General features: G+C 46.8%; 1 protein-coding gene across 2 annotated transcripts in view; it reads right to left on the bottom strand.

Annotated features, from left to right (window-relative positions):
• Positions 1-19,275, bottom strand: part of LOC306644224 (uncharacterized protein) — a 165,391-nt gene that overhangs the window by 12,004 nt on the left and 134,112 nt on the right. For both annotated transcript variants that reach the window (XR_013759208.1, XM_079110946.1), the window contains 2 exons: positions 5,281-18,318; positions 3,716-4,447 (listed from right to left, as the gene is read on the bottom strand). The gene's annotated coding sequence lies outside the window, so the exon portion shown is untranslated. The remainder of the gene's footprint in view (positions 1-3,715; positions 4,448-5,280; positions 18,319-19,275) is intronic.

Below are 19,275 nucleotides of genomic sequence, written 5' to 3'. Positions count from 1 at the left end.
TGTGAACAGCCTCTTGGGAGAAACACATTTTCTCCCTTCAACCAGCAGATGCCACACAGATTTGGTACATCATTTGTAAATGATTTCAAAGTTTATTTGTCTACTCCAAGGAGATTACTGGAATCTCCAATTGCATTTTAATGTAATTGTTTCCATGCTGCATAGGAAGTTTTGGCAGCAACAGCAATCACCTCTGATGTCTAATTAGATGGTGGAGCACCCGCACCCTGCTCAACCAGCCTCTGTGCTAGGGCTGCTACCCGCCAAGCCTCTGCACTTCTGCTATAACTCCACTCAACAAGTCCACTGAGCCTTCTAGGTTCCAAGAAGTCACTTAACCTGTGGATGAGACATAACTGACCATGAGACATGGGTCTTGCCCTCAACAAGATGATATGGAACCCTTTGGCCTTCATTGTTTCATGACTGTGCGATCTACCTTCAAATGACTTCTTATGGCTGTGAGTGACCTAATCATACACAGACTGCTATATAAAATAGCAAAGTATTCACCATGTTGTTAAAATGAGGGGAGAGAGTTCCAGAAATCTCCTCCCTGGCCTCTCAAACTCCATCCCTGAAAACAAGACTTCCAGAAGACCCTCCCTTGAGAACGGTGTGCAGATTCAGAACCCATAACTCCTAAAAGATGCAGAGCCGTGAAAAGCTTTACAAAAATGCAAAATGCCCTAAAAGAGTTTCAGTGAAGATCAACTAACCAGTAAAATGAATGTCTGAGAAATGCAAGAGAGATAGGTCAAAGCGGAGCAGTTCATGGTTAGAATCCCCAGAGTGCCTGGTACAGGACAGTCACCAGGAAAATCAAAGAAATTGTCGACACAGACGAAGCTCTTTCCATCTTAGAGCCCCTGCATGAGTTGGTCCATGTGCCTGGAGCGCCTTCCTCAGACACCCTGTGTGGACAACTCTTTCTTGGCCTTCTGTCTCAGCCTCAAGGTGGCCTCTGAAGATACCCAGTCTGACCACCTCTCAGACACTTTCCCAAACATCACCTTATTTTATGTTAAAATTAACACTTACCACATCCAATACTTTATCTGTGCACTGTGTGGCCCCTGCTGCTGCTAGTAAGACAAACATGCTACAAGGGCAGAGAAGTTTTTGTGCTCCTGGTCACTGCTCTAACCAGAGTTTAAACTGTGCCTGGCCCGTACGAGACAGTGACTCAACACTCATGGAGTCTCATCCATGGAGTAAATGGATGAGAGACTGATAAAGTGCCTTCTACCCCTTTGCAGACCTCTCAGTCCCCCAGGTCTTGTAATGACAACCCTGGTGATAGGCCCAAGGCCTGGGCATGTGGATTAAGTAGGGCACATGAGAGTCCCTGGAGAGGTGCATGCGTGGATGCTAGCGGAGAGGTATTTCAGAGATGCTCAAGGAGCTGTGGGGGCAAGAGGAGAGGGAGAGCACCCAAAAAGCGCCTTCCTGTCCACATCCCTCCACCACCAGGTGTGAGGCCAGACAGGGAGTAGGAGGAATGTCACACTGCCTCTGTCCCCTCCCGGCCTCTGGCTCCCTCATGTTTCTCTGATGTCACAGCAAGGTTGGCAGATGCCCAGAGGTGTCCAAGCTGTGGGTGGGGAGGAAGACACTACCCCGTTTCTGACCCTCAGGCTGCCCTCACTGTCTGCTGTGCAGAGCAGGAGCTGGACCCAGGACACGCCAACCAGCTGGAGAGGGGTTGCTAGGGCAGCTGGCTACAGACTCCCGGGGCAGCAGACTGCCAAGATTGCTCCTGAGAGGATGTGAAATTTCCACACTAATGGCCATTTTCCTGTGCCTTCAATCCAGGCATCTCTCACTTGAATTATTGGAACTCCAAGTGGATGAGGAAAAGCTCACCAAAGCCTTCCTGTCTGGGACTGAGTGGAACATGGCCTCCATCAGAGAACAATTCTGATGTGCAAACCTGCAGCATTTCCAAAGGACGAGCCATCCAGTCAAGGTGGCATGATCTCTCCAGAAACCACACAACACCTCTACTCAAAGGACAGAGCAATGGCAGGGAAGATACAAACAGGGAAATGAAAAGGCGGAGTCACCTCACAAACTGAGATATATTACAGGGGAAGGAGAAGTGGAACAGCAACACCCAGTGATAAGTTGCTGAGCTGCAGGTGACAGAGAGTGGCAGGAGATAGAGACATCAGGGTGTGGTTACAGGTCAGACCCTGCCTACCATCAGGGCCGGACTGGATCACACACCACCTCTCACTATCCCAAACTACACGGGACAACCATTTCATAGGAGCCATGACACAGGGATGCTTTAGAAGGAAGAGATGTGTCTAGGAATAGACCTAAGTACCCACTGGCCTGGTGGCTGGCTTTGAAGTGTTCCATCCTGGAACAGAAACCCTGAACTTCCACTAGACCTTGTCTTAAACTGAGAGAAAGTGCTGGATAAGGAGAGGTGAGCACAGGAGAAAGAAAATAATACACCAAAACGTGATGCACAAAGTGAGATTGTGAACCCCAAATCCAAGACACAGGATGGAATCTGAAGTTCAGAAGAAAACCAATGATACCAGCACATGGATTCACACCGGACAAAGGTAGTTTTATGAAAGTCTTTTAAAAGACTTCAAAAAAATGGCCTTTAGAGTATTCAGTGATAAGTGAAAAAATAACGATCATTTTTTAACAAACAAGAAATTGTCCAATAAAGGCAGAAGTGAAACAAGAATAAGGGAAGGGATGGTAAGCCGAGTTATTAATGATGGAAATAACTGGCAGGAAGAGGGGAAGAGGCATAAGAAGCATATTGTGTTGAGAAGCTAGAATACACATGAGGATTTCCTGCATGTCCTCCATCTGCCTGAGTGTTGAGTTCTAGGGAAAGACACCTGACAGAACCCTGCACAGGTAGAGAGTGACACTGATTTATTGGAGACCCTGAACCTCCTCAGTGACAGCAACTGCACTGCATGTCCTCTAATAGGAAGTTGCTTTGATCTCTCGTGAGCCCTTTGGGCTGTCCCATCATCGTGAACATTCTACAACCATCTATGTCTACTGACAGGACAATCAGAAGCTGAGATCTTAGTAACCAGTGTTCCTGGGGCAGGTTGATGTTATAGTTTGGGTCCTGCGTGGCCCCCAAGAGCCCTGTGTTGATGACCTGGTGGCCAGCCCATGGTGTTATAAGGGGGTGGTAGAACCTTTAGGAGTAGGGCCTATTAGGAAGAAGTCAGGTCCCTGGGGTCTGCCCTTGAAGGGAATATTGGGACTCCAGTCCCTTTCCTATTTGTTTTTTTGGCTTCCAAGATGCCATGAAGTAAACAGGCCTCCTCCTCCATGTGCTCCCACCATGACATACTGTGCCATCATGGACCCAAAGTAACCAAGGCCAAATGATCATGGACTGAAACTTCTGAAATCACCAGCCAAAATAAACCTTTCCTCCTTTTAAGTTGATGGTCTTAGGTATTTTGTCACAGTGACAGAGAACTGACTAACAAAGTTAGCATCATCACACTTAAAGATGAGCTGGGGGTGTAGCTCAGTGGTAAAGCAGGTACTTAGCATGTGAGAGAGCCCAGGTTCAAAACTGAGCACATTAAAATGCACATATACATACACAGCCACGCCCACACAAATGTACAGTTACTTAAAGATAATGTACTGGTTTGGGCCACAACCATTTTGGAATACTGAGCAATTGGTGTTGGTGAGTTGCCTAAATACCTACCTTAAATAACTGAGTGTATCTTGGTTGTTTCTGCCACTTGAAGATGCAGTTAACATTCCACTTCTTTGTTGAAGACTTTGTCACCACCTAGCCACAATGATTCACACGAGTCTGACCAAGCAGTCCAGGTAGAGCTATTCATCCGCTCTGTTCCAGAGTAACTGGCACTTGACCTTCAGTGTGTATGAAACCTTCCTGTCATCTGCAAAAATCTTGAGGCAAGATATATATTTTAAAGACACAAATACCACTCCTTTTGCATTTTTTTTCTGGTTACAAGAGCAGGAATCCTAATAGGGAATAATTATGAATTACTTCCTGTGTCCTTACAGAGATAACTCCATAAACTTTTTGATACATATCTTTTTCAGCCATTTCTCTGTGTATGTGTATTTTCCTTTTCCAAAAACGTGATTGCATCGTATGCAACACTGCAAGGCTTCCTTTTTACCCAAATGCCTCTCGTGGACACTTCCACCAGCAACTGCAGCTCTTCACCACCCTGGATGCCATTATCTTCATTATCAGAAACCAAAGCCCAGAAAGGTGCTTCTGTTTGCTCAAGTTACTTGGTTACTGAATGGCAGAGCTTGGATCTGAATCCAGATCTCCCAATGCCAAGCACAGTGTGCTATACTTTTCCAAAGTCGCTGGGCTAATTCTTAATCAAAAGGCCAAGATTACCGTGGGTGGGGTGATCACTGGCTCAAGGTTCTCAGGATTCACATGATTCTGTGAGGATGCAAAAGTTAAAGGAGGCATAAGTTTTGGGCAGTTGTCCAGAACACTGGTTAAGCTCTTCATCTGTTCAAACTATCAAGAAACATGGGGAGTCAGGACCTGGGAGAGGAAGTGGAGACATTTCCAAGCTAGCATTTATGTTTACGAGCAAAACCCTTCTGTCATCTTGAGGGGAAGAAAGAAGCTAACGAGCCTTTGGCACGAGGGAGATTTCTCTCCACACTACCTTCCCCAGGGAGCCAGAGCCAGGATCTCAGATGCCCCCTTGCCCTGGAACCGGGAGTCATGGAGATGATGTCTCTGACTTTGAAGCAGAGAAGAGAAACTTTGAGGGTTCAGAGGAGGGTGTGATATGTGGTTGATCACTAGAGCCAAGGTTGCTAAGCTCGGTCATACACCCTGACCCAGGAATACCAGGAAAGATCCCTGCACCCCAAAATCTGTGATTGTTTGCAAGAAACCCTCATTTAATCTCTGATCTTGATACTCAACAGAAAGAATTCTAAAAAGTACTGTAATCATTATTGTTGATTTTCATGTGCTAAGAACTTGACTTATTCAACCCTCATTCCCATCTTTGAAGTAACCAGAGAAGAAAGGATTGTTGTTATACCAACTTTTCAAAGGAGGAAACCCAAACTCAGAGAGAGATTCCCAAGGCCCCACACTCAGTGTTTATAATCAGTGTCAGTATCTTTGCTTGCTTTGTAGTCATCATCTGAAGGACAGAAACCCACCTCCACTACCCCAGCCTGCATTGTTCTGCTCCCTGCTATTGGAGAAGATATGTAGAAGAATTGTCCCCTGACTCAGTTGTGACTTACACATAGCTGGGGAATTGCAGAACACTGTTGTTCTAGTCACTTCTTAGACTGACCTTCGTACCAGGAAATGGATGGGATCTCTGGTCATCTTCCTTAGGACTTTTTATTCAAGAATCCTGAAAGATTTTTAAAAGATTATTGTTTTTCATGATATCATTCAAGGTGATTTTAAAAATTAAAATTCCTGAGCAAGAAGTTCCCTTAAAAATCATCTAATTAGATCCTTTTATTTAGCAAATGGAAAGCCTAGGCCCAGCCCTCCTGCAGGGTTCATCAGTGACTCTTTCCCATGCATGACATCCCCATAAAACTGAGACTCAAGCAGCAACCTAGATTTTACCCAGCTCCCCCAATTCTATCATCCATCACTGGGGGGAGCGAATTTTACATCTGGCAAAATGCCCTCTGATTCTCTGTTTTCACAAAACAAGGCCAAAAGCTAATTAATCCCATGCTCGTTTTTTCCAGAAGGAAGACTAAAAACTCTGAGAACATGAGGAGGAGAGCGACTGGCGTGTTTAGTAACTGGGAGTGGCCCAGAAGTAGGCAGGATAGATGACAATTTACACCACCCTGCAGAGGGGGTCCTTCCTTCCCGGTCTCCTGCAGAGAATCAGAGATGCTTTATCCCCCAGAGATCTGTGAGTTTAAGAGTCGGAGAACAGACATTGATGTCCTCACAATGGTCACCGATAGAGCTGGCAGCCTGATGACTCTGGAAACAGCAGACAAGCCCACTCAGCTTGAACAAGCAAAGCACAAACATGGGACCTGAAGCCAGGGGGATGACAAAGTGCCCTGGTGGTGAGAGAAGGTGATGGTGGGGTGGCCTCCACCTTTCCTAAAATGACCTCCCTTCCACTACCCACCAGTTTTTGCTTCCCCATGAATCTGACTGGCAGGACCCAAAGCAATGTCCCCCCTACACACACACACCACCAGGGCCACTTGAATTTTCAGTGCCCTTCAGTTGCAGTCAGAGGGAATAAGCCAGTGGGATGAGAAAGGGCTCGTTTTCCATGATAGACTCTAGAAGATCCTTCTGTTTCTTTATAACCCAACCGCATACACAATGAAGAAGCAGAACTGATAGTGCAGAAGTCAACATTTGCTTATTAAGGACATTGTGCATCCCAGCAGCGAGCAGGACCAGAGCCTTTCCAGTGGTAACTACTGTTAGAATCTGACATGATCTTGAAAGGTGGGAAGAACTTGCCCCGTTTTACAAAGGAAGAGACAGACACCTGGAATCCAAAGTACCTTGTTGAGGATATCAAGTTAGCGAGCTGCTCAGCCTTGGACCTCTGCCATTGTCCCCCAGAGCTCCTTCTTTTCCCCCATCTTCCCATGCTGGGGGAGGAGAAGAGAAATTGTGGTTTCTTTGAAACCCAGAACACATAATTTGGGGATGTTCTCCAGTAGGCTGGGCCCAAATCCACATCAAGCGACTTTGAATGCTTGCAGTCTATGGATTGTTCTTGGGCCTTTCTGATTTGTCCTGCTACAGCAGAGGCAGAGCACCAACAATATTTGGTTTAAATGAATGCCAGACCAGGCTGTAACTCAAAGAAATGCATGAAGAATATCAGTTTCACTTTCTGTCTTATGTTTAAAACAAGGCTTTTCCCCCAACAAATATTTGCTGCTGAAGACGCCCTTCCTAAGCCCCCAGTTATGATTTTGCGACTCAAAAAGCCATGTAGTCTGATTAATTTTAACCTTCACAAGCTTACCAGTTGTAAAGTGTTTTTTCAGTCTAAATCATGAGAAAATCAAATGTTAATTTTGATATTTGCCAATTTTCATTGTGGATATTTTCTCTTCTTTAACCTGTATTCAAAATTAAGAAATGTGATTTCAGAAGATTAATAACCATGAGCTGCTATATTTTCATCTAGTCTTAATAACTAGGCTTAAACTATTTTAGTCATATTGCCTTGCTCCAAAAACATTTTGAATCAGTTGAAATAACTTAATTCTCATATCCATCAGGGGGTCAGAGGTCATCTATCCCAAATGTTGCTTCTTACCAGCCAGAAGGTGTCACCTGGATGGACCAGAGCAGCCTGGAGCTGGGATCCAGAGCAGTTCGCCCTGGGACATGAAGCTACTGCAGCCTGGGCCATGAAGGATTTCTGTTCTGTTGTGGTGATGGAAGTGATTTAGAGATGGGTTGCTCTTTGTTTTCACTTTTCTCCCCTACTTTTTGCCTTTAGCAGCTTGCAAAATGGACATGTTCTTGTTGGGGGGGCTCTTAGAGGACAAAGGTCCCTGTCTCAGATGTCAATTCTCAGGCCTGGACCAAAGAGTCAGGAGTGAGTCCTTAGAAGAGAGACCACAGGCTGAAGCTCAAGGTGCTCTTTAGCCTGGCCCAGGGGAGAAGTCCAGCTGGAGGGCCTGTGAAAGAGAAGTCCCACAAGTCCCTTAGATGATGCCTGTACACATAATCCATGCCCACCCCCTCCTCCTCCTCCTCCCGTGTCCCCTCCCACCAGATTCTTACTCCCCAGGAAAGTTCTTCACTGTTCCTTACCCATGACTGAGAAAGCACCATTGCTGAGTTTATGTGAGTCGTCCCCAGGGACTACCACAAGTACTTGGGGAAGTGAAGGAGGTCCTGGATTATAAAGTAAGGGAAGAGCCAGTTGAATTTGTATGACAGTAGGTTTGCATTTTATTTGATCATTAGGATCCAATGTCAGACCCAAGGTAACCACTGGGTAGCCAAGCTGTCTATACGCTACACAATATAAGGTCATTTGTTTAAAAAAGAAAATTTTGAACTACAAATATACCTATAACAGTTTTTGCAGTGGCATTCAACATACAGCAATACATAATCAAAATGCAATTTTGCTGGATTTCTAATTAACCCAAAAGAAGCCTGTTGTTGAATGAGGGTTTAATGCATGCATGATGCAGGGTGCTGTGGTACACGCCTGTAATCCCAGCGGCCCCAGAGACTGAGGCAGGAGGATGACGAGTTCAAAGTCAGCCTCAGCAAAAGCAAGGCACTTCAAACTCAGTGAGACTCTGTCACTAAATAAAATACAAAATAGGACTGGGGATGTGGCTCAGTGGTTGAATACCCCTGAGTTCAAACCCTGGTACCAAAAGAATAAATAAATAAATAAGCGCATGCATAAAAGAACTGCTGTGGTTTTGATATAGTGACCTTCACCAAACTATAGTCCAGGGAGCAGTGAACACTGGGAACGCAGATGTCAGCAGAGGCAGATCTGAAACCCAAGCTGACGGGCCTCTTGCTGTCTGAAATATGGAGCATGAAAGTTCTTACGTCTGAAAAATTCAGTGTACAAAGGCTGGTCCTCTCCCTCTTCTCTTACAGTCTCTGATGTGGGCAGAGAGGACAGAGCTACAGGCATGTGGTAGATGACCAAAGAGTGGGTTGAAGTTTGCCAAGCCAAACACTGGCAGTGGAGACTAGAAATGCAGTCCAGGGGCTCCTGTGCAGAGGCCTCACCTGTAATCCTGGTGCTGAATCTTTCTCAGGATCCCCCTGACCTGTGCCTTCTCCTGTGGCTGTGCCTCTGTCCCACCCCTTCCCCTGCACTTCCACCTAACTGCAGAAAGATGGAGAGGCCCAGGAGCTTGGCACCATGCCATGTGCCAAGATGGAGGCACAGCTGTTCTGAGGAGTGGAGGTGTAATATCAGCGCCTGCTCTGTGACATGAAGATAAAACATGGGACCCTTGATTTTATGACATGTGTCAGCACCAATCCTCTTCCTGTAAACTGAGGGACAGGAGGAGTCAGGGGGTTTACACCCTTGTGCCTCTGGGCCTCCATATGTGTGATGGAGGCTGGGGTAAGCAAAACACTTTATTCATTTCCAAACTCTCAGTCTCCCCCATTACTCAACTTATTTCTCACCCTTGGTGGGGAGGGGCTAATTTTAAAAAGAAAGAGAAAACGAAAAGAAGCTAAGACAGAAATTTCTGAGTCGGGCACTGACACAGCCCCAGCTGCCATGGTGCACCTCCAAACATTCACAGCACCGTGAGAGGAACGCTGGGCAAAGCCACCCGGAGGGGCTCTCCACGGCTCTCCTCCAGTGCTCCCAGAACTTTCAAAGCCATGCAAAACAAAGGAAGACTGAGAAACTGTCACAGATGGGAGGACAGCAAAGGACAACTGAGGGCAACGTGGGTGGGGTTCTGGAAGAGAGAAAGGACATTCGTGGGAAATGGGTGGAATTCAAATAAAGCGTGTAGTGTAGTGTAGTTAACAGTGATGCAACGTGTTAATTTTGACAAATGCTCCAGTTACATAAGACCTTAGGAGAATGGGAACGAGGAGCAAACCAGACCTGGTGGGTTAAAAATTATATGCTTGCAGCCTCTATGTCATTGGAGCCTGATGATAATTCTGGAAGGCAAGCAGAAATGCTATTTTTATTCCCATGTTATGGATAAGAAAAGAGAGATCCAGAGATGTCCAGCAACCTGCCAAAGGCTACTGATGAGGAAATGGATGTGGCTAGACTACCACCAAATGTTCTGGGTCGCCATTCTCCACAGTTGACACTCCCCTGTTTAGTTGATAACTAATGTGCTCAATCTATGCCTACCAAGCACAAGCCCAATCTATCTTGAAACCTTTCCAGTATTTCTCAATGAAGAGAATTCCAAGCAGGACTTGGGTTTGCAGGAGTCACACATGAACCAGTAAATATCTGGCTGACTGGGGACCAAGGAGGCTGAGCTATTGGGAACCGCAATGTGAGCCTTCCTGGGAGAAGGCTGAGATCCTGATGAAATGAAGTGAGTTCCTGGTGGGACTTACCTTTGTTCAGTCTACACAGATATGCATAAACCTGCTTCCTGAATTGTGTTGATCAAAAGCTTTTTCCACCCAAACCAATGAGACTCTATGCCCCTAATTGCTGAAGGTGCCTCCTCTCAACATTTTTAAAGTCTTGTTTGGTGAGGACAGTGTGTGATTTCCAAGATCAATGAAATAACGATCATGAAAGCATTCAGCATATCTGATTAAGATTCAAAATGTTGAAAAGTCAAGGTAAGTAGGAGATGTGGGTCAGGGAATTCTGGATAAAGGGGTCTTTGATACTGCACTTGATTATAAAATTTGTGGTTGTAAACTCCCCACTTTCAGAGTGCAAAAAATATTTGATTTGGTAATATGAAAAGGCTTTTTGTATAGTTCTGTTACTTTAATTGCATCTGCTTATTTCTGAATTAAACATTTCTTATTCATTCTTGCAATCTATTAGGGTTTAGATGAGTAGCTGCCATTCATTATTGTATTAATTCATTCAAAAACATTTATTAAGCACCCATTATGTGCAGGATACTGAATTGAAGGAAATGGCAGAATAATTAAGATGCAGTTTCTGGCTTCAAGGACTTTACTTGCGGAAGAGATCCCAGACATGAAGAGGGAAAGTGCAAATAGAAATTTGGGCAAAAATCGCTGTGTGCCCAGCAAGGACAGAGGACCTCAAAAGAGAGTAGGATGACTTGGCTTGGGGAGATGAGGGAGAGTTTCATACAGAATAAGATCCTTGGGTGGGTTTTAAAAGAAGGGTGAGTTTTCCAAGTGGATTAAAGACAAAGAGCAGTCCGAAGAGACATCATTGTTGAGATAAAAAGCATCAGGTGTCTCCCAAAATTCAGATAAGAATGGCCGGTGGATTAAAATACTCACGCACGCCACAAATTCAAGGACAGAGATAACACATACCCTGAGCAAAATCGACAACCCAGAGAAGTCATCAGTTAGGCAGCAGGAGACAGAGTCCACCGTCATCTCACCCTGAACTCAATTGGTCTCATCTGAGCTCAGGAGCTAAGCAGGGTCAAGGCCTGGTGAGTACTTCGATGGGGGACGGGAGGGGAGGCAGGAAATGGATGGCATATTTCTGAAAATGAGAAGCTTGCCCTGGATGGATGATGGAGGAAGAGGCAAGAAGAGACCTCAGGCTGGGCAGGTCAGGCACATGACGTGTGTAGCCTGAAGTATCATGTAGAGGTTCCTACCAAAATGTCCACCCAAACAATCTCACACAGCTAGCAGAAGCAACCTGTGGCCTGCAGAAACCATTAGCAAATATAACTGAGGGAACAAAATTGCAGCCTGTTGTCTGGAGTCATGGCACCAAACAGTCCCTGGGAACCAGCCAGAAGGTGAAGAGGCACATCTGCATGACACTAGAAGTCCTGAAGGAGCACATTACAGTCACCACACACCTCTGACCTCTGCAGCTCCAGGGCTGTGCCCAGGGTTATAGAGGTCAGGTGGTGGTGTCTGCCCTCACCATGTTCAGTTCCTGGCTAGGGAGATGAAAGGAGAACATGAGGGAGAAAAACTGGGGGTCATCAGGTCCTATAGGACAGATACTGCCATTGGAGATCAAGAGAGGGACAGACGGGCATGAGTGGAAACAGGTGTCTCTAGCCCAGCCCTTGATTCTGAGAAAAGCAAGATCTGCAACTTGTAGGCACCACTCTGCTGGACTGGATGCCATTCTCACCAAAGGTAGAAACCTTCCACTTCAGAATTGTTAGCCTTTTTTAAGCCAAAGGTGTCTCTGGCATTTTTTGAAGGTTCTGGATACCCGCCTGCAGAATAAATGCAAATAGCCATGCACAATACTCTACAAACAGGTTTATAACCCCTCCATTTTCAATGGTGTTCAAAGCCCTAGTTAAGCCCCCTACTCTGTATCCACTGCCTTTAGGGTTCAAGGAGCCAGCAAAATGGCGAGGTAGCCCAGTCCTCCAAGTTAGACAGAACCTACACCTGGGAGGGAGAGCCCTGGGGAACCACCTCTTTGCACAGGTGCCTAGCCTCCACCCCTGGAGAGCAGAGATCTTAAGGTCTGTCCAGCTCTGAATCCAAATCGAAGTGGGGAAAATCAATAGCCTCTACAGATGGTGCACACTGTTTGGAAGGCAGGAAGGATCAACCTGGCAGCCTTGATATTACAGTTTTTCCTCTCTGGGTCCCTTAAAGGTCTAAAGCACAGTGCTGATGTCAGTTTTCTCACATCGTAAGACTGGGATCCTTCTGATATTGCCCGGAATCATAACTTCCCAGTAAAAAGGATCTAACGAATCACAAAATCAGGCTGACTGACTAAGAAGCCCTGAAGCACTCTGAACCCTGCCTATGCAGCTGGGCACGGGGCAAGGCTGCCTGGAGCCCTTGACATCCTCACCCTGCGGGATGCTGAGTCTCCGTTCACCCTGACCCTTCTTTGGCATGTTTCTTGCCTTCTCTTTCACATGTGTAAATATCTGACAGCTTTCTCTTTTTTCTTTTCCTGATTAATTTTTCAAAAGAGAACACTAAGCACTCAACTTTTTTTTTTTTAAAGTGATTTATCCTCATCACTGTGAACCTGAAATTCCTGGGTCGAAAATGTGCAGGATGTGATCCTTTCCCTCCAGATATCCCCTCCTCCTGCAGACAAAGGGAGGCCCAAAGTCCAGTCACTCTTAGCCCACTCCTCCAAGAAACAAGTGCCACATCTCAAAAATTACCAGAGAATCCAAATCCCCCATTCTTCTCCAATATTGGAAAGCTGGAGTCATTGAATAAGCCTCTCTATTAGGGCAGGAAAGATTGCTTTCCTAGAGGCAGTCAGCAGGAGGCAGCGACTCTTCCAGTGTAATGACTTGCAAATCAAAAGCATGAAAACCAGAAAGCACCTTTTGAACCTCTTTCCCATCCAGCCTAGATGTCCTCATAATTTTCTCCCACAGCATTCCTGTTATTTTTGCTACCAGAGCAATAACCTTCCCCGTGCATTTTTTAAATGTTGGAGGAGGAGCTGTCCAGTGATCTCAAAGCATATGTTTTTGATTCTCATAAGATTATGGATACCAAAGGAATAAAAATGGAAATCACCACTGCCAAGATATGAAAGAAAGTTTGCATAGTAAAATAATTTAAACCTAACATTTGGACCCAATAAGGCAAACGGAACGTTTTTTCCATATTTTTGGAAAATGTGCATTTTCTTCACATTAAGTGGTACCAATAAAAAATAATGATTCTCACTCAGTTTATTTCTATAAGTTAGATTGGCTTATACTTTTCCAGGACATGGTTTTGTATCAAGCTATATGGCAAACACCTGGGCATAAAATTCACTCAGCTATTTACTTCCATGTGGGAAAGAAGGGTCGCCATTCCTCTCTTCTGGATCTAGAGCAAAGGTCAGTTGAAGCCAGTTAGTAGGTTCAGTGCTCTGTTTGCTAAGAATGGGTGTCATATCCATAAGCCAGGGCCAACCCAGGAACAGCAGAGCGCAACGTGCCTCCCGCAGAAGCCCAGTGAGTCTGCATGGCACGCTGCAGAGGGCACGTGACTCATCAGCTCAGAGAACAGAGAAGTGCAAATGATGGAGAAGGGTAGAAGATAGTGTTATGCGTGAATTTATACATTAATAAACTGATGGAGGGGAAATCTGTCAAAGGAGAGAAGGCTACAGCAATATTAAAGAGATGGCGGATGCCTGTAGATCAGGAATTGGGGGAATGGAGAAGAGGAATGATTGGACGTGGAGGAAAGGAAAGGAAAAAAGACTGGAAGAAAGGGATGAGATTAACATACATGTTGGATCTAAAGCTCACATTGAAAGAGTCTTCAAACACAAGGGCTTCCTCCATTGCTGAAGTGGTCAGAAAAATAGGCCTCGGTTGGACAGTGAAATGGCTACCAAGCTCCCAGCGCCAGGGAGGGTTTGCAGCTGGTGAAGCTTCCAGCCCCGTCGCTGCCCTAACCTGCTGTGCGTAAGCTACTGCTCAGTGATCAAACGTGACTAGTTCCTTCCTCGCCCCCATCTCAGGCCTGCTGGAAGGCTCAGGGCGAGATGAATGTGAATGAACTGCGAGAGCCATAAAATATTCCACACATGGAGCGTGTGAAGTAGAAAGAGCGTGAGGTGGTGAATTATTTATTATCCATCGGCTCGCGGCGCAGCTCTTTGTAAGTCTTCATGTCCTCTGGTGGCTGGGCACTCTCCGTGGGGATTTAAATAAAATCACCTCGGATGCCTAGTCCACAGGCAGGAGGAACACTCCAATATCTCTGAGGGTTCTTCAGGCACTTCGTTTGTCCTGGTTCCTCTGACTCCAATTTCCTGCTCTTGCTGAATTTGCAGTCCCTGCTCCCCCTTCCGTCTTCTGCAGGTGTGGACTTTCTCAGCCCGCTGCTGGAGCCTGCCAAGGCTCCTGGACTTCCCCACCATACCACAGAGGCAGTACTGTGGCCTGCAAAGATTCCCACTGAGAGCTTCAAGATATAGACTAGGTTGCACTGCAGGCCAGCAAACAACCAGAAATGGTGTGCCCAGGTTCCTTGTTAATAGTCCCTGGTCTTCTCACCACCAGAAACTTCATACTGGTCATGTCTTCACAGAGAACCCCACCCGTGTCCCCTGAGACCAGCTCCCCTTGTTATCACTTATCTCCCACCAAGCTACCAGCCTCCCAGTCTGTCACTATCCCCACTACCCCTTTTGTTTGGTTCTGGCCCAGGAGAACCTCAATCCTGGCTACACATCTCCTGGGTAGTGTTTCCAAATATTGATGCCCCACAACCAATGACATCAGAGGCACTGAGGTGGGGCACATGCCAGCAGTGTTTTTCAGTTTTTCAGTCAAGGTTAAAACCCATCCCCAGCCTAGCTCATCTAAGCCTCAGGGAAGCTCACTGTTCATATTCTGAAATGCCATCCAGGTATTTTGCTAAACAAAAGACAATTCTCTCCCTAAGAGAATCACTGCCAGTGTTTTTTCAACTGAGCATTATTTTTCCTGCCACATTATTATCTTAAGAAATTTGCCAATGACCAACATTTCATTACCAAGGGGTTGGGATCCTTCCCTCCCCCCAGCATTTCTTGCCCCACTCCCAGGCTGTTGCTGGGTCAGAGAGTACCTGGGTGGCCAGGGAAGAAAGCACACAGCAGAACCTGGGTTCTTGCTGAGGGACTTCATGGCAGACAGAAACCCAAACCTAAAATTGAAGCTGATATGATTGTGGAATAACGTTGACAGAAACAGTCTCAGCTATGGTGAAAACAAAACAAACCAGACGCAACCCCATGGAGATGTTTGGTTTGGTTTTACTTTAAGAGTAGAAAACAGAGATTAGTCCATTGAAATTGTTCCTTGACCTTCCAAATACATTTCATTAATCCCACCTTAGTTTGTATTTACCACTCAGTGGATCGGCCTGATGTTGTATGTCTGGGGCAAACGTCTCAACTTTTCTGGAGTTTCCTTGAATAACATAAGAGGTGTGGATCAGGTTATTTCTAAATCCCTCATTGGTTTCCTATGAGTTCATAGTATTCCAACACACGCACGCACACACACACACACACACACACACACACACACACACACACGCACACAGTTTGTTTATAATATACAGAACAACAGTTCATACGTCTTCTCCTTCAGTCTTCCTGTCTTAACAACACTGTGAAGAAGGGAATCAGGGAAAGGATTATTATCCATTGTTCCAGCAGAATAAATTTATACTCCATCAGGACAGTGACACGCCCAAAGCCACACTCCCAGGATGCAGCCAGACTGTTGCTGAGAACACAGTCCTCTTACTCTGACTTGGGTATCCCACACACACATCATACCTGGTGCCTCGTGTCCCCTTGCCTCTGCTCTGCTGTCTCTCTCTTCATACACTTGTGCATGTGTGCATGCACACACAAACACACACCCCACCAGCCTACTACATTCCCTGTAGAAAAAGTCGCCTGTCCAGGGTGCATCAAGGGAGAACATGAGTTGTCCAGGAGCATCCTGCCCCTGCCCCCTGCCATCCCCTGCTGAGCCCCCACACATGGCCTCAGACACTGCACATCTGCTTTCAGGCAAGGAGCTGACCCTGGACCCTGCCACACTCTGAAGGAGTGGTGTCACTTGTCCCTGAGGAGAAGTGTTTAGGCCCTATCCGTGTTGGGGAAAGAAGTGAATCCATACCTCACAGAAACAGGCCTCTCACAGAGCTCCGGAACACTGACTGACTGATTTCTGGAACTCAGAGGTGGAAGGCTGCTCCCCTCCCTACCCTCTAAGAGGTCAGAGCTGTTCCAAGACCGACAGGAGACTGGAGAGACTGTGGATGGCAGGGACTGCAGGGGCACCCCTCCATCTCTGCAGATCAGGCCCTTCCGGAGGGTCTCTGTGAGGTTGCCCAGGAGCAGATCCCCAGGTCCTCGCTCACGTGGGAAACAGCTCCCCTCTCTTCAAAGCACAGAGCTGTCATGGAGATCAGAGATCTTGGAGTTGCCGGGCAGAGGAGGCAAATTTGGGGTGTCAGTGTGATATGTTTGCAGTTTTGTATTATTTCCACAAATCTCTTCAAGCTCAAGGCTGTGAAGACAAACTTGGATGAGAGAGGGGAGGGCAGGGTGGAGGAGGGGGTTCTAAAAATTCTTCAAAGGACTTTCATTTGAGGGCCAATTTCGCCACCGTAGCTGGGAATCATAAAACCTCTGCTCCTCACTTTCCTCTCCACTTGTGCTGTTCTCTGAGACCCAGGCTTGGGGCCTGCATACATATGGGTCTGGTTGGTTGATCCCCTTGTCCTCAGAGGCTGTAAATTCAGAACGCCACAAATCAGCTTCAGCACGGCTTCACCCCAGACACGCACGCGTTCACATTAAAGTCCCAGCGTCCAGGCTGAAATATGGCTGCATGTGCTCCCTTCTGCACCGCCAGCCTGCTGGAGATGCCACCCTGTCAGAGATGGTTTATAGAGTGGGGTGGGGAAGCCATAACACAGTGGCCGGCTACCACCCCAGCAGAGGCGCCCAGTGGCTTTGATCTCTGCCTGGCCAGCCCTGCGTCACTAGGTTGGCAGCCCGTTCCCACACAGGCCTGAAATAGAACTTTCCAAGCAGCTCAGGGCCCCAGGGTTCCTCCAGCTGCTGACATAGCATTGTTTCTGCTGACGGCTTTTCTTCCCCAAGTACCTCCTGTGACACCTATTGTCAACATCCAAATACAGAGCATTCCAGGTCCTTTGCTCTTCTGGTGCTCACAGTTGATACAGAGCCAGCCTGGCCCTTTGCAGGCCCATCCCTTCTTGGGGGTCTGCTCCAAGAAGCTGAGCTTGGTGCCTGGTGCAGGCAGGACACTCACTCAAGTAAGTTTCAAACACTGTATCTCCCAGGATATGTATACCTGGCCTGGTTGCTCAAGCACATACAAATATGCACGTGTATTCAATTTTTCCCACCATCACAGTGTCTTCCTGGCTCCAAGATAAGTCCACAGGCTGAGCCCAGTGGCTGAGACTGACTGAGGTAAAGCGCATGTCACGAGCAAGGGGCTTTCCAGCTGTTCAAGACCTCATAGGAAATCTGTCCTGAGTAGGGGACCTCATCCTGCTCTGGAGATTGTACATATCAGAGTTCAGGGACATCCCAAGCACTTTCCTATCATTAGGTCATCTCCCATAGGCACCGCACACTCACTCACTTGTGCTGGACACTGTTCTAGACACCACGGGTGTAGACAAGAGGTCTGATGGTGCCTGCAAGGAAACTCCCAGCTAGAGATGAGACACACCCGGAGAGCTAACAGCTCCACAGAGCAGCCAGCACAGGCAGCATCAGCCCAGGGAAGAAACAGGACAGAGCCAGGCAGCCAGCAAAGGCTTCTGATCTGGGCAGGGAAGCTATCAAGCTTGAGTCATGTCCCCAAAAGGTATGTGGAAGCCCTCACCCCCAGTGCCACAGAAAGTGACTTTGTTTGGAAGCAGGGTGGTTGCAGATGTAATTAGTCAAGATGAGTCACGCTGACGTGGGGCGGGTTCTTCATGCACTATGACAGGTATCCTTCTAAGACAAGGAGAGAGGCCCAGAGTTAAGAGCCATGTGTAGGCAGAGACAGGAGGATGCTGGGTAAAGACAGTGGAGACCTTGGTACAAGGATTGCAGGAACACCAAGGAGCACCCACCAACCACAAGCCAGGAGAGGGGCATGGGCCTTTTTCTCCCTTGGAGCCTTCCAGAACTGTGAAAGAGTAAAACCTGTTGTAAATACCCAGTTTGTGATACTTTGTCACAGCAGCCCCTGGAAATCAATACAGAGGTTATGTCTAAATGGCTATGCAGGGTGAGGAGGGATCCTCGGAGGCCCAGAGGTGGGACTAAGCATTGCATAGGAAGAACAAGGACCACCCAACCAGCTGCAATGAAGAATTTCAGAAGAGGACAGTTAGGTCTCCCCTAAGGATCCCCTTGACATTCTGGTCTCTATGGAGACTTCCCATCCCTCCCCTGTCCTGCCCACCATGTAGTATGGAAGGGAGCTTCTTCCTCTGACTGTCTGTCCTCCCTGGGCAGCGTTTGGTGAGGCATGCCCTATGACCAGATGGGAACAGCCAACTTCCTTCACCTCCTTGGCCCTGCTAATTGGTCCGTAGATCAGCACTGAATCAAGGCAAATCAATGACAGACTTTACCTGGGACTTTTTATTTTTATTATTTTTAAAGCTGGCATAAAAGAGCTCTTTTCTCTTTGGTCCCAAACTAATGAATCGAGAACTTGAAGCTGTGCATACCCATGTCCCTGGATTTTGAATAAATACAAGAAAATAGAATGATCTTCTCATTCCAGCCCCTGGTCCCAGTCACTGGGGACTCTAGAGCTGCCGCCTGGATTTTTTACCTGACTTTTTTTCAATTTTTTCTGTCAATTCTACAAGCTATTTCAATAACCTTTCCTCTCAGGCAAAAACAGAAATAAATGTACTTTAGTTTAAACTAACTCAAAAGTATTTCAGTCCCTTGCTTGGAAGGGAGCTTCAGGCAGCAGAGTACGTCATGAATGGAGCCACACTGTCTCCAGCCTAACCAGCATTCCAGGCCCTACCATCTTGTTTGTAACCTTGAATCCACACAACCTGGCTTTAGGGCCCCCCATGAACCCCCAGAGAGGGTGCATGAAAATATACATTGTGTCTACCCT

Source organism: Sciurus vulgaris (assembly GCF_902686455.1).
Source record: "Sciurus vulgaris genome assembly, chromosome: 14".
Classification (NCBI taxonomy): Eukaryota; Metazoa; Chordata; class Mammalia; order Rodentia; family Sciuridae; genus Sciurus; species Sciurus vulgaris.
The sequence above is the reverse complement of the archived record's forward strand: the minus strand, read 5'-3'. Positions and strand labels throughout refer to the sequence as shown.